The 14,884-nt window shown below is 44.5% G+C and overlaps 1 long non-coding RNA gene across 1 annotated transcript; it reads left to right on the top strand.

Annotated features, from left to right (window-relative positions):
- Positions 1-1,683: 1,683 nt before the first annotated feature.
- On the top strand, positions 1,684-3,702 carry LOC309522399. Its single transcript, XR_014215089.1, has 3 exons — positions 1,684-2,402; positions 2,846-2,911; positions 3,455-3,702. It is a non-coding gene; the product is annotated as an uncharacterized lncRNA (long non-coding RNA).
- The last annotated feature ends 11,182 nt before the right edge of the window (positions 3,703-14,884 follow it).

Here is a 14,884-nt window from a genome sequence, read left to right as displayed (position 1 = left end):
GGGCTGGTGGGCTTCCTCCCCTCCCCTGAGATGACCTTTTGGTGGCCAGAGCACAGATGCCTCCCAGGAAGGACATATTTTCCACCCTCCCCCTTCCAAGCCCAGCGTGCTCCAACCACCATCAACACACCATTGCAAAGGGAAATTTGCTCCTGCTGGGCAGTGGGGGTGAATGGGCACCTGTACGAAGAAGGAAATCATATGCTCGTTCATGCATCAGCTGATGCTTTGATTTCCCTACCTGAGGACAAAAGGCTACATAGCTCGTAGGTTATGGAACAGACCCTGAAACTGACCCCAGAGACCCTTAACAAATTGCCATGTCCAGAATCAATTGAGGGAAATAATATGTTTGAACGTCCTGTAAAGGTATAGGGTAAAGGTACAGGGACCCCTAACCATTAGGTCCAGTCGTGACCAACTCTGGGGTTGCGGTGCTCAACTTGCTTTACTATCCGAGGGAGCCGGCGTACAGCTTCCAGGTCATGTGGCCAGCATGAATAAACCACTTCTGGCGAACCAGAGCAGCGCATGGAAATGCCATTTACCTTCCCGCCAGAGTGGTACCTATTTATCTACTTGCACTTTGACATGCTTTTGAACTGCTAGGTTGGCAGGAGCAGGGACCAAGCAACGGGAGCTCACCCCATCGTGGGAATTCGAACCGCCAACCTTCTGATCGGCAAGTCCAAGGCTCAGTGGTTTAGACCCGTATAGGGTGGGAGTCACCTAATGAGTCCTTTCAGCAGAAACCCTGCATATGGAGATTTGCTTGTGAAATGGAGTGTCCTCCCTTCTCTTCCCCGCTGCCCTCTGCCTGTGTGTTCCCCCAAAATGGCTCTGGGAGGGTCAGGAGAACCCCCGGGAAAGCTTGCTGGGATGGAGTCTCAGAGAGGAGGGACTGTTCCATCTGGCAAGTTGAACAACTTGTGCTGACAGAACATTCAATAATAACACAACACTGAATTGCTCCCATAGGGTGTACACAATCTCAAGAAGCACTTTTCAGACAAAAGATGTGCAATAGCTCTAGACTGTGTGGATTACAGGCAACTGCCCATTTGAATGGGGGTTGCATTCTGGGTCTTCACGCCTGTTGGCAGACCCTGTTCCCCCCACCCTGCCCCCATCTCGTCCTACCCCCTTTTTGGGCCACTTCCAGGTCTACAGAGATGAGTGTGTGACGGTCACACCTCAATTGGATGCACGTAAAATAGTCGCCGCCTGTACATTTAAAAACACACACCAGCACTCAGACTCCATTGATTCTAGACTAAAATGTGTGTATGCAGAATCAAGTGTCTGGAGTGAGAAGCAACTGCTGTCCTTTTCAGCTGTGCCCCAGATTGCAGCCTCTTTATTTTGTTCCATAGAATTCAATGGGGGCAACTGAGTCGCAGGCATGGGCATAGCCAGGATTTTTGTGGAGGGGCAGAACCTCAGTTAGTTAGTATTTTTATTGATTGAGGGGGCACCTGCCCCCTGCCCCCTTGGCTAGGCCCATGGTCCCAAGCCAGCCCCCCTTCCCATAGCTTTTCCCTCAGCCCTTTTTTTACCACAGTGGTCACTCGAGAGCGCAATGGGTTAATAAATGCCAAGGAGTGCTCTGATGGTGTTTCCTGCTTGGCAGGGGGGTGGACTTGATGACCCTTGTGGTCTCTTCCAACTCTAGGATTCTACGACAGTGCTGCTTTAGGTGAGTTCACATTCTACCACTCAGTCGTCTGTTTTCAAAACAATGTCTTTTGCATTGGTCTCTCCTTTTCCTCATTTTCTTTTCTGCTGGTCTCTCCACAGGTCTCTCCAAAGAGCTCTTCTTAACATCTTCAGGTGTTTTTTTTTTCCTGAGAGAACATTCGCAGAATTTTCTCTCAGTTTTTGCTTTTCCCCTTGTTGCATTGCTCAAAAAAAAAAAAAAAAAAGACACTGGTGGTCAGCGCTCCTGGTTCCCAGGACGGGGTTCAAATCCCTGCGGTGTCCATGCTTACTTCCAATGCAACTGCTAACTCTCTCTATTCCTCTCTATCTCTCTCTGTCTCTCTATCCCTCTCTATCTCTCTATGTCTCTCTATCCTTTTCTGTCCCACACTGCCCAAATAACAATTGGCTCCCTTTTTCTTAAGCCAAAGTATTAGCATGGGAGGGTGGTGACTTCAGTGACTGAGCTTGATTCTTAACTCCACCATCGCACCAAAGGGCCATTTCAAGCACCACCTTCCTGGCAATGTGCTGTTGCTGGGAAGATGCTCACTTGGTGTATCGCTGGTTGTGTGTCTAGGTCGGCTGGATCAGGTGGCTGCTTCCCCTCCTAGCGTTCCCAGTCACTGGTGTGAGAAGTCTCTCTATGGATCTGGTCTGTCTGCATTCCAGACACTACTGGAGGAGCAATTCTCCCTGCAAAGGTAACAGACAAGGTGGCCTTTTATGGGGAAAACATGCTGTGGAGCTTGCTATGTAGAGTGGTGTTTCTGTTTTTTAACAATTCCTGATCAATAGCTTCCCAATCTTCTGTCAGTAAATGGTGGATCATAAACATAGCTGTCAACTTTTCCCTTTTCTTGCGAGGAATCCTATTCGGAATAAGGGAATTTCCCTTAAAAAAGGGAAACGTTGACCGCTATGATCATGAAGCAAGGAGAATTGGGAGGAGACCTGGGCAAGGTGTGAGGCAGGTGCAGATGCAACTTTGATTACAGGTGTTCTGGCAACTTAGAAAGTTCAGTGTCTATGTTTGCTTGCTTTCAGATTGGCAGATGCAACGAAACCATTGTCCAAGGCAGCCTCTGTTTCAAGGCCAGAATGGATTTGTCTTCCCATAACTGTTACTCTCTTTCTATTTTTGCAGATCATGGTGCAAGACTGTAGGTTTTTCCCCTTGCAAAGTTAAGCAACAGTGACACAATTATTCAAGGTAGGCAAATCTGATAGATAAAAATGGAGCACCCAGAAATACTTTTGAAATCTGAAGGCTTGTTTGTTTTGTTGTTAAAAATAGTTCCTAACTGTTTCTTGTTCAGGAAATCAGGCGGTTCTTTTGGGGGGGGGGCAAGATTGCTATCGTACAGAGCACGGTGTGACATAAAACCAGCACATTTTCTGTGCTTTGCTTCTCTTCTGGAAGCTCAACAATTTCACAACCTTTTCTAGATGAAAAGGACTGCATAAAACCATTGTGGAGATGTGGGAGTAGGCCTCTCATAATCGTTGCTATCGCCTTCAAATTCAGTAAATGTCTAAGCACAGTCCATGGGAATAGGAATGGATGGGAAAGTATTAGAAATCAAGAAAAGGTATTTTACTGTGAGCAGCAAAGGATGGAGGGAAAATAAGCATCTTGAAAGACGGGTGTAAAGTCAACTTTTAAATCTGTGTTAAATTTGAATTAATTTGTTGTTAATTTGTGTTAACTTTGGAAAAGTAATAAAAAACTAATAAAAACTGTTGGGGATTGTAGGGAAAGACCTGCTAAAAAAGTTGAAAAAAAATCTTCATGTATGCAACAATGGCCACGAGAGTTCTGGTAGCACAAGGATGGAAGACTGACGAAACCCCAACTAAAGAATCATGGCAAGAAAAATTGATGGACTATGCAGAACTGGCAAAACTGACATATAAGCTACGGGACAAGGATAACTGTGACTTTAAGGATGAATGGGAAACCTTTACAAAGTATCTGAAAACACAACAAAACAAACTGGACTCCTTGGCCGATTTTGAATAAACATTCACAATCTTTTTATTGATAATAATCAGCTAAATAGTTTGAGGATCTATACAACTTTGTAACACGCAGAAAACAGCATTCTTAGAGAAACCAAAGACTGGAACTGAGGGAAGTTGGGGGGGGTTGTTGGGTTTTGTGTGGGAGGGCGGAGGGAGGAAAAATGGGGGGGGGGAACAAGGATGTTATGTTTTTGGATAATATGTCTTGTTATAATTTTGAATAATAATAAAAAACCTAATAAAAACTAATAAAAATTAATTGGCAAAAAAGGAGGTAGTAATGGTTACCAACCTAAAAGAGTACACAGATTCGTGGAGGAGAAGACATTGGATACCTACTGACCACAATGCCTCCACTCTGCCTTCACAGGTGGCAATGCCGCCTTGTTGGCAGTTACTGTACAAAACTGTCAAAGTGGCATGGAGCTTTAAAAAACGATAACACATTTCCCCCTCTCCCATTTTTTTTAAAATTAAATGTTTCCTTGATTTACAGAAGTATGTGTAATGTCTCTCGTATTTTTCCCATGTAATATTTTTACAAATCAGTTTCATTTGTTGAGACTTTAGGAAGAAAAGGGGTGGAGGGGGGAAGATGGGTGGGGGTCGGGTGGCGGTCTTTCTATTTTGCTTAATGTATGTAGGGTTCGGTGTCAGCGTTGCTCGTGCAGGTTCTCTGCTGTTCACTTGTGTTCCTTTGGTGGTGAGAGAGGTTGGGGCTGGCCTAGGGTGTGGTTGTTTGTTTGTGGTGGGCTGTGGTGATCTTTGTTTTCATGTGTGAGTGGGGTGGGTGGGTGTTTTGGATCAGGTTAGCCATATTGATTTGTATGCTGTTGGTGGATTTTTGACTGTGTATGTGATAAAGTGGAGCCATACCGGGGTGAAGGCGTCTTCTTCTGTTTGTCCCCGTGTCAGTTTCAGTTTATTGGTTAATTTTTCTAGTAGGGCTGTTTCCCATACTATTTGGTACCATTGGTCCATGCTTACTCCTGACAGGTCTCTCCAGTGTCTGGCTATGGTGTTTCTGGCTGCTGAAAGTAGGTGGGTTATGAGTTCTTTGTGGTGTAAGTGGGCATTGTTGTCTTGGAAGAAACGATAACACATTTAAAAAGAAAGTCTCCTGATTTCCCACTGTTGTTTGCTTATAAGGAGCAAAGCATACAAGCAAGCGACTCTTATTTAAATTATGTGGAAAGTGAAACTGCCGTGAATGCAAAGATCATGTACTGTTTACAAAAGAAAACAGTACAAGGAAGCTTCCTAGCTGCCATTTCACAGTGTATATAGACTCCTCTCCTTCCTTCTCTTAGTTTACATAATCTGCAAGGAAGGAGCCTTGCAGCGCTGCCAAGAAGTCCATGGAAAAATTACACTGGTCACTCCCAGAGCAGCACGGGGCCCTGATAATTCTCACCCGCCTCTACAGCCGCAAGACACATGGCAGCGTTTGCAAATGTTTGTCCTCATCTGACCCAGAAACCCAAACACAAGTGCATGGACAGGGAAGTGTCCCCTGGAGAGTAGGAAGGGGGTAGTTCTCTGTCCTGTCCAGGGACTCTGGAATGTCGCTGCTGCTTTAAACATACAGACATGCAATTAAAGTTTGAGTGAATGTTCAGAAATAGGACTATGTCTCCCTGGGAGAATTTCAACTCCCCGCCCCCCCCTTCATGTTTCTGAAATGTGAGGAGGAAAGTTGGCCGGGGTGGTGTGGGAATAACCAAAGGCACTAGTTATGTGTATAGATTCATAAGGTACAGTGGTACCTCGGGTTACATACGCTTCAGGTTACATACGCTTCAGGTTACAGACTCCGCTAACCCAGAAATAGTGAAAATAAAAAAATTCCTTCCTGTAGCACCTTAAAGACCAACTAAGTTAGTTTTTGGTATAAGCTTTCGTGTGCATGCACACTTCTTCAGATACACCAGAAATAGTGCTTCAGGTTAAGAACTTTGCTTCAGAATGAGAACAGAAATTGTGCTCTGGCGGCGCAGCAGCAGCAGGAGGCCCCATTAGCTAAAGTGGTGCTTCAGGTTAAGACCAGTTTCAGGTTAAGTACGGACCTCTGGAATGAATTAAGTACTTAACCCGAGGTACCACTGTATAGGCAACTTCCTTAAGTGAAGTAATGAATATTTGAAACACAGTTGAATAAGCCTGCAAGCGCCCCACCCCTTTCCTTGACATTTTCATTACACTTCTTAGTTTGGCGCGATGCCTGTGTGTGTGTGGTTGCACACATATCACTCGTGCCTGAAACGGATGCTGCCTGCATCTTGGAGGTGATCCAGACCAAACCCAGTTTAATCCAGGGTGTACTATACAAGATGCAACACCAGCATCACTAACAGGTGGTCATCCAGCCTCTGTCTAAATGCATCCTGAGAACATAAGAATTTGCAGAGGTGTTAGATGCTGACAGGGTTTCCTTCAGCAACTGCACTGCAGCATTCTGCAGCTCCTGGATCAAGCCCAAAGGACGCCCCACTGCTGTGATCCCAATTTTGAAGTCACCAGTTCCTGAACTACTGGAGAAACACAGTAGTGGATAGAAATTGCAGAAAAATACAGAGTAAAATGCTAATACAGCCCATCTAAATGGTGTCACTATCTTGCTGGTCATGTGCAGCATGCAAATTACATTGTCTCATTTTGAAGGCTTTGATCTGTCCATCCTATTGAGAAGGCCCAGATGGAGACCACAGCTCATAGGCTACATCCAAACTATATTTCATTGGACCCTTCAGTCTGAAGCATGAGTGCTATGTCCTGCTAGACACGTGAGACGCTGACCCTGTGCATTTGGTGGAGTTAAAGTTTCCAGGGCAGCTGTGAGGTAAGGACATGCAAATCCATTTTTTCCCTTTTTCTATAGAATGCCATAAACATGCCCCTTCGCAGGTTCCTTTACATGCAAAGTGGAAATGTGTGGACTACTGGGAAAGCTTAGATGAGGGCAGACTTAATCTGAGTACGTGGCGCTAAGATACTGCACTGCAGTTCTTCTGGTGGTTGCATAATGGAAATGTCAAGATTCATATCTGATAGCTGATGACTGGGCAGCAGCAGTCTATTTGGATTTCGTGCCATTGTGACTTTAATATGCAGGCATGAAAGCACTCTTAGAAAATGAGGTGCTGGGACACAAGATCCCCTGACCTTTCTCCTAATCTCTGGTGTATGATGGTGCAGGGATCTCCTGCTCTGAAGCTGCCTCAGACCATTAACTCCTCTAGTCCTGGCCCAGCCTCCAGGGTTAGTAGTCACTGGGTACCTGCTGAGGCCCCACTGCCAATCCCTGGAATCTTCTGGCCTTGTTGCCATTGCCATGCCATCCAACCTTTCTCCGATGAAAATAGGGACATCCTATTAAATAATGTGGTGCTGGAGGAGACTCTTGAGAGTCCCATAGACTGCAAGAAGATCAAACCTATCCATTCTGAAGGAAATCAGCCCTGAGTGCTCACTGGAAGGACAGATCGTGAAGCTGAGGCTCCAAGACTTTGGCCACCTCATGAGAAGAGAAGACTCCCTGGAAAAGGCCCTGATGTTGGGAAAGATGGAGGGCACAAGGAGAAGGGGACAGCAGAGGACGAGATGGTTGGACAGTGTTCTCGAAGCTACCAGCATGAATTTGACCAAACTGCGGGAGGCAGTGGACGACTAAACGACTAAACAACAACAACAACATTAAAGAAGAAGAAGAAGAAGAAGAAGAAGAAGAAGAAGAAGAAGAAGAAGAAGAAGAAATTTTATTTTTTATACCCCGCCCATTTGACTGGGTTGCCCCAGCTGCTCTGGGCAGCTTCCAACATATATAAAAACATAATAAAACATTAAACATTAAAAAAAACCCTCAAGGACAACGTAGAGAAAGCAACTTTGATCTCAATCTCATTACTGCAAGTTACTTTTAGTCCTGGCTTCCTGCCACCATCATGTGAAGCTCGGCAATGCTGGCTGGCTCTCAATGAGATATTAATGGTTCCCAAAAGATGGGTGGGGAAGTAAAACATCCTTTGCCAGATTTGGATTGTCAGTGAAGTGATAAAAGACGCCATCAAACATGTCAAGACGTTTTTCACTTCACCCCGGAGCAGGAATTATGGGCTTGTTCTGCGATTATAGCCCACTGCAGGTTAGGCTTATGTGCCGGGGTCTGGAGGGGCAGCTCCGCCTTCTTTGCGACCAGGGAGCAGGCTCTGTGGCCTTTGCTGCACACACAGTTCTGTGGTGCTAGGCTTTTAATTTCTAATCACAACTGTAATCCACCCTTGAGCTTGGACAGCATATGGGGGTTTTCGTCTCCCCTGTCGCATCTTCACAACAGGTAAAAATCCTCCAGTGTCCCTATTTTCCAGGGACGTCCCTGATTTAGAGAAGCCGTCCCGGTTTCTGATTTGAATGTCCCACTTTTCCTTAGGATGTCCCTATTTTCACTGGAGAAATGCTGGAGGGTATGGAATAATCCAACCTCCAAGCTGTCTGAAGGCAATCCTGCCTAGGGAAGCTTTTTAAATATTTAATGTTTTATTACGTTTTTATGTATGTTGGAAGCTGCCCAGAGTGGCTGCGGCAACCCAGTAAAATGTGTGGGGTATAAATAGTAAAAGTATCATAATGAAATGAGACATCTCTATTTCCATTGGAGAAATGTTGGAGGGTATGGAAGTAGCTTTCACTGAAAGTCAATCACCGGAGCAAGGATCACCAAGCAAGCTTCATGTCTGGACTGGTATTTCACGCTGTGTTTTCTCTGTATAAATATTAACACTTCCAGCATTTTATCATTCTTATTGTAATGTGTTTTAGATGTTTTAAGACACTCACCATCTGCACTCATCTCTATTTTTCTTTGCACTTTGATGTAGTTCAGCCTGTCCCTTCGGGCAACAAACATTTCTTTACCACAGACCATTTACTCCTATTATATAAGTTGTTAGCGGAAACAAAGTAGAATCATAGAATCATAGAGTCATAGAGTTGGAAGAGACCACAAGGGCCATCGAGTCCAACCCCCTGCCAAGCAGGAAACACCATCAGAGCACTCCTGACATATGGTTGTCAAGCCTCTGCTTAAAGACCTCCAAAGTAGGAGACTCCACCACACTCCTTGGCAGCAAATTCCACTGTCGAACAGCTCTTACTGTCAGGAAGTTCTTCCTAATGTTTAGGTGGAATCTTCTTTCTTGTAGTTTGGATCCATTGCTCTGTGTCCGCTTCTCTGGAGCAGCAGAAAACAACCTCCCTCCCTCCTCTATATGACATCCTTTTATATATTTGAACATGGCTATCATATCACCCCTTAACCTCCTCTTCTCCAGGCTAAACATGCCCAGCTCCCTTAGCCGTTCCTCATAAGGCATCGTTTCCAGGCCTTTGACCATTTTGGTTGCCCTCCTCTGGACACGTTCCAGTTTGTCAGTGTCCTTCTTGAACTGTGGTGCCCAGAACTGGACACAGTACTCCAGGTGAGGTCTGACCAGAGCAGAATACAGTGGCACTATTACTTCCCTTGATCTAGATGCTATACTCCTATTGATGCAGCCCAGAATTGCATTGGCTTTTTTAGCTGCCGCGTCACACTGTTGGCTCATGTCAAGTTTGTGGTCAACCAAGACTCCTAGATCCTTTTCACATGTACTGCTCTCAAGCCAGGTGTCACCCATCTTGTATTTGTGCCTCTCATTTTTTTTGCCCAAGTGCAATACTTTACATTTCTCCCTGTTAAAGTTCATCTTGTTTGTTTTGGCCCAGTTCTCTAATCTGTCAAGGTCGTTTTGAAGTGTGACCCTGTCCTCTGGGGTGTTAGCCAGTACTTGTGAGACAGGTGGCTCCTGCGGCCAGGGTGGGGTACAGACCAAACACAAGTGGGGGTTGAAAAAAGCCACCACTTTGTTGCCTACGGTGAAGTAAGCAGGCTTGGCATAACACTGGAGCCTGGATCCGTTTGCCCCCAAAGACTTTGATACACATTCCAGGACACCTAGGTCTTTGGTTCTGTAGAGGGGCCAATTCGCACCATACATTTGAAAACACATACAAAAGCATATTTAAAGCACACAACTACTTCCCCCACCCCCACCCCGGATTCTGGGAACTGTAATTTGTGGTGGGTACTGGGAATCATAGGATGTGGGTGGTGCTGTGGTCTAAACCACTGAGCCTAGGGCTTGCTGATCAGAAGGTTGGCAGTTCGAATCCCCGCAACGGGGTGAGCTCCTGTTGCTCGGTCCCTGATCCTGCCAACCTAGCAGTTCAAAAGCACATCAAAGTGCAAGTAGATAAATAGGTACCGCTCTGGCGGGAAGGTAAACGGCGTTTCCATGCACTGCTCTGGTTCGCCAGAAGCGGCTTAGTCATGCTGGCCACATGACCCGGAAGCTGTACGCCGGCTCCCTCAGCCAGTAAAGCAAGATGAGCGCCGCAACCCCAGAGTTGTCCACGACTGGACTTAACGCTCAGGGGTCCCTTTACCTTTACCTTTTACTGGGAATCATAGGACTGTGAGAGGGAAACCTCAGTTTCCAGGATTCTTTGGGGGAAGTTGTGTGATTTAAATATCTATTGAATGCACTTTAAATGTATGCTGCCTCTCTTCATATTTGTGACTGGTGGGATGCGAAGGGTCCTTATTGCTTTAGGCTTTCTACTATCCAGGGGTTTTCAAAAATTCCAGTAGCTGTGTTTTTCCTTCCTTCCTTTGAAGTTTAAATAGAGAAAAACATTGCAGCCCCACAGAATACCAACAGGACAGTTAAGGCTGCAATCCTAACCCCACTTGCTTGGAAGTAAGCCCCATTGATTTTAATATGCTTATTTCTGAGTAGACTATTAGAATTGCACTGTAATTCCGGTATGACTACTCTCCCTGATCTGGGCGGAAATAATGATGTTGGGTGCATTTGCAAGTATGACACCATTTAGTGCATAAGGTACTTGATCACAGATAATGATAGTTGCCAGGAATTTTTACAGCTGTGCCACAGATCTGCTATATTCATTTATGTTTATATCTGACCTTTCTTACGAGGAGATATGGCGGCATGCCTGATCCTCTCCTGTTTTATCCTTGCAGCAGCCCTGGCCCAAAGTCACCCAGTAAACTTCATGGCTGAGTTCCAGTTTGAACCAGGATCTACCGTGAAACATAGCAATTCCCTCCATTTTGCCAGCCATGACAATATCAACCTAGCCAGTTCTGTTCCTTCAGAGTAAATCTGTTGCACCGGGACTTCTTTTCTCAAAAATTATATGCACAAACATCACAAAGCATAGCTTTTTAATACAAATTTTCACCAGGGAGCTGTTACAGTCTGTGAATTCAGGACATATATATGCTGCATTTTAAGCGTTTAATGTATACTGCCTTTTTTCATACGTGGAAGGAAATTTGTAACATTTAAAGAGAATCTCCTCCCCGTGCAAATATCAGTGTTCTAAGCTGCTAATGTAGCCTATGCAATATGTTGACAGCAGACGGATAGCCCAGATACCAGTGCCTTAGTGAGGGAAGCGGAGGGTCTCAGCTTGGCATTGGTTCTATGCCTCACAGAGTGAAAAAAAGCACATTTAGCTTCCACATTCCATTGGGGGAGGGGGAAACCAGAGGCCTGTGACTCATATCGCTGTGGGCTGGGGCGTGTGAGGATGTCCACAATAATTTTTGAGCAGATCTGTCACGATCACTTGCTTCCCTTCAGAGGCAGGAGGATGGACTAGGAGATCTCCTCCCTCTTAGTTCCTTCCAGTACAACTAAACGTGTTAAGAAGGGGTGGGGCAGTGAAGACTTACTCGTTCTAGCTCTGAAATTCTAAATAGTGCTTCAGGTTAAGAACTTTGCTTCAGGATAAGAACAGAAATATCGGGCTCCGGTGGCACGGCAGCAGCAGGAGGCCCCATTAGCTAAAGTGGTGCTTCAGGTTAAGAACAGTTTCAGGTTAAGAACGGACCTCCAGAACGAATTACCGTATTTTTCGCTCTATAACACGCACCCGACCATAACACGCACATAGTTTTTAGAGGAGGAAAATCCGTAGGCATGCCACCCGTAGGCGTTCCCTCCATAACACGCACAGACATTTCCCCTTACTTTTTAGGAGGAAAAAAGTGAGTGTTATGGTGCAAAAAATACGGTAAGTACTTAACCCGAGGTACCACTGTACTGAGAACAATTGTAGGTACTGTATTAGGTAATACCTAGTTCAGCAGGTTACTCAAGAAATTGCTAGGGGTCAATGGTGGCGTCTTTGCCCCCACAATGTTTCCTCAAAATCATCTTTGGTGTATTTTTAGAATCTGAAGCTGCTTAGATGGTTCTTCCATGAGCACTATGTTCCAGATCTTCTCACACCATTCCTCCAGTGTCAAATTAGCAACTGCCTTCCAGTTTTGATCTACAATTTGTCTGGGGGCTATCATAAAAACCTTAAACAAAAGGTTTTTCAAAAAGGCTTAATAATACTAACCTTTGATCACAGGGAACCATTTGACCTGTAATAAGAGTTACTATATGTATTTTTAAGCTCTAAAAACCTTGAACCTTCTTGCAGTTCCACCACAAATGGTAATAAGATCCTAGTCAGGGCTAGCCTGCCTGTGAGGTAACGATTCACCTGAATAAAAATGCTAACTTTATTAACAATAAATGTTGTTATAGATATTAATAATAATAAATATTATTATTATTATTATCCAAAGACAGGAGAGCAATAGTAGAATCAGGAGTAAGTGTCTGTACTCGAATACAGTAGCTGTAACTATGGAGAATATATTAAACCAAAAATACTACAGTGGTGCACCGCAAGACGAATGCCTTGCAAGATGGAAAACTCGCTAGACGAAAGAGTTTTCCGTTTTGGAGGTGCTTCGCAAAACGAATTTCCTATGGGCTTGCTTCGCAAGACGACAATGTCTTGCAAGTTCCTGCTGGTTTTTTTTCCCTTTCCCCCCCTTTTTCTAAGCCGCTAAGCCGCTTATCAGCTGATCCGATCAGCAGATAAGCCGCTAAAAGCCGCTAATAGCGCTAATCCGCTAATCCTTCAATGGGCTTGCTTCGCAAGATGAAAAAACCGCTAGACAAAGAGAATCACAGAACGGATTCTTTTCGTCTTGCGAGGCACCACTGTATTAGCAACAGACATTCCCACCATATGTGCAGGAACATACTTATTAAATAACAGCCCCTCCAGTGAGAGTGTATGGCTAACCCTAGAAAGGTGAAGAGAAGTCCAATGCCACTTTCAGTGAGGCTTCTGGCAGCCTAGTTCAAATTGTCCTTAGACGGGAGTTTGGAACAGATTTTGTCCCAGTCATACTCTTCAGTCTCGTGACCTAGGTCCTCTTCCCATGCCACTGTGATTGTGGGAGTTACTCATAAGATCATCTGTTAGTATTTTATCTATGGATGAGGCTGCCCCCTTAACGATTCCATATTTGGATGTGTGCAGTGTGTCTCAAATGCTGTCAAGGATCTCAGCCTATCACCATTACAAACTAGCATCCTAGCAGACGAGTGTAATTGAAGCAATTGAATTCAATCAGTTCAGACATTGTTTAATTGTTTTACCAGATTATCCATAGCAATCAGCTGTCCTCCTGGGAAAATACCTTTCAGTTTTATTATACCAGCCTTTGCCCATTGTGAGAATTATTTATACTTGTCAGTAAAGTAAAACTGTGGGTGGTCTAGAATAGGAATGAGTGGCAAAAATGGAGGCCAATTATATATGATTGTGTTTGCTTACCATTCATCCTTTGTTATGTGCTCCTTTCTTCTCCTTTCCTTTTTTTGCCCTCCTCAATGGGAACATTTAGATTGTAAATGCCCTGGTCCAATACTTTGGCTTTTTTTTTTTTTTTTTGCTTATAATATTCTGTAAAGTGCCATGTAAATTGATAGGATGTGCAAGCAGTACAACTAAACGTGTTGAGAAGGGGTGGGGCAGTGAAGACTTACTCGTTCTAGCTCTGAAATTCTAATCCTTTATCCTGGAGCAGGATGAAGCAGTTATGCCTGAACACATTTATAAAAAGGTCCTTTTCAGTTCAGTTGTTTGCAATCACTTTGAACAACTCCCTTTTAATCTTCCATACAGTGGTACCTCGGGTTACATACGCTTCAGGTTACAAGACTCCGCTAACCCAGAAATAGTGCTTCAGGTTAAGAACTTTGCTTCAGGATGAGAACAGAAATCGTGCTCCGGCGGCGCGGCGGCAGCAGGAGGCTCCATTAGCTAAAGTGGTGCTTCAGGTTAAGAACGGACCTCCGGAACGAATTAAGTACTTAACCTGAGGTACCACTGTACATGGAAAACTTACGTTTTGTTTCATAGCACTACCCTTTATCAGTTGAAGGCTGAATGTTACGTACTTGCTTACAAAATATGGTTTATTTCATTCATATTATCACTAAAGCATATGAAAAAGGAGAACGCTTTGCCCATTGTGCACTAGAATGCATCTCTAAAGAGGTGCACATTGTTCTTAACAGACTGGACCGCAGCATCCCCTCCCAAAAACCTGTTTCTTAGACAGACACAGAAACACCTCTTTTTAGTAGGGAATGAACCTACTGTGTTTAGAACGTCACTGTGTTTAGAAATGTTTGGGCAATATAATTTAAAGCCCTATACTGCCTAGGACCCTCGTACCCACGGGACCGCCTCTCCTGGTATGTCCCACAGAGGAACTTACGGTCTTCAACCAAAAACATTCTGAAGGTCCCCGGCCACAGAGAGGTTAGGCTGGCCTCAACCAGAGCCAGGGCTTTTTCGGCTGTGGCCCCAATCTGGTGGAACGCTCTGTCACAAGAGACTAGGACCCTGCGGGACTTGACATCTTTCTGCAGGGCCTGCAAGACAGAGCTGTTCCATCAGGCCTTTGGCCAAAGCACAGTCTGACCCCCTCCTTTGGCAATCTTCACAGAACTTTAGCCTAATGGTTGCCATCAATTTCAGTTGAATTAATTTTATAATGAAATGATTTTAGAATGTTGTACTATTTTATTGTTGTAAGCCGCCCTGAGCCCGGCTTCAGCTGGGGAGGGCGGGATATAAATAATAATAATAATAATAATAATAATAATAATAATAATAATAATAATCAGAACCAGTTAATTTCCACTGCACATTTCTACCAGTATCAAAAACTGTTCCA

Source organism: Podarcis vaucheri (assembly GCF_965113315.1).
Source record: "Podarcis vaucheri genome assembly, chromosome: 17".
Lineage (NCBI taxonomy): Eukaryota > Metazoa > Chordata > Lepidosauria > Squamata > Lacertidae > Podarcis > Podarcis vaucheri.
This window is presented reverse-complemented; position numbering and strand designations above follow the sequence as displayed.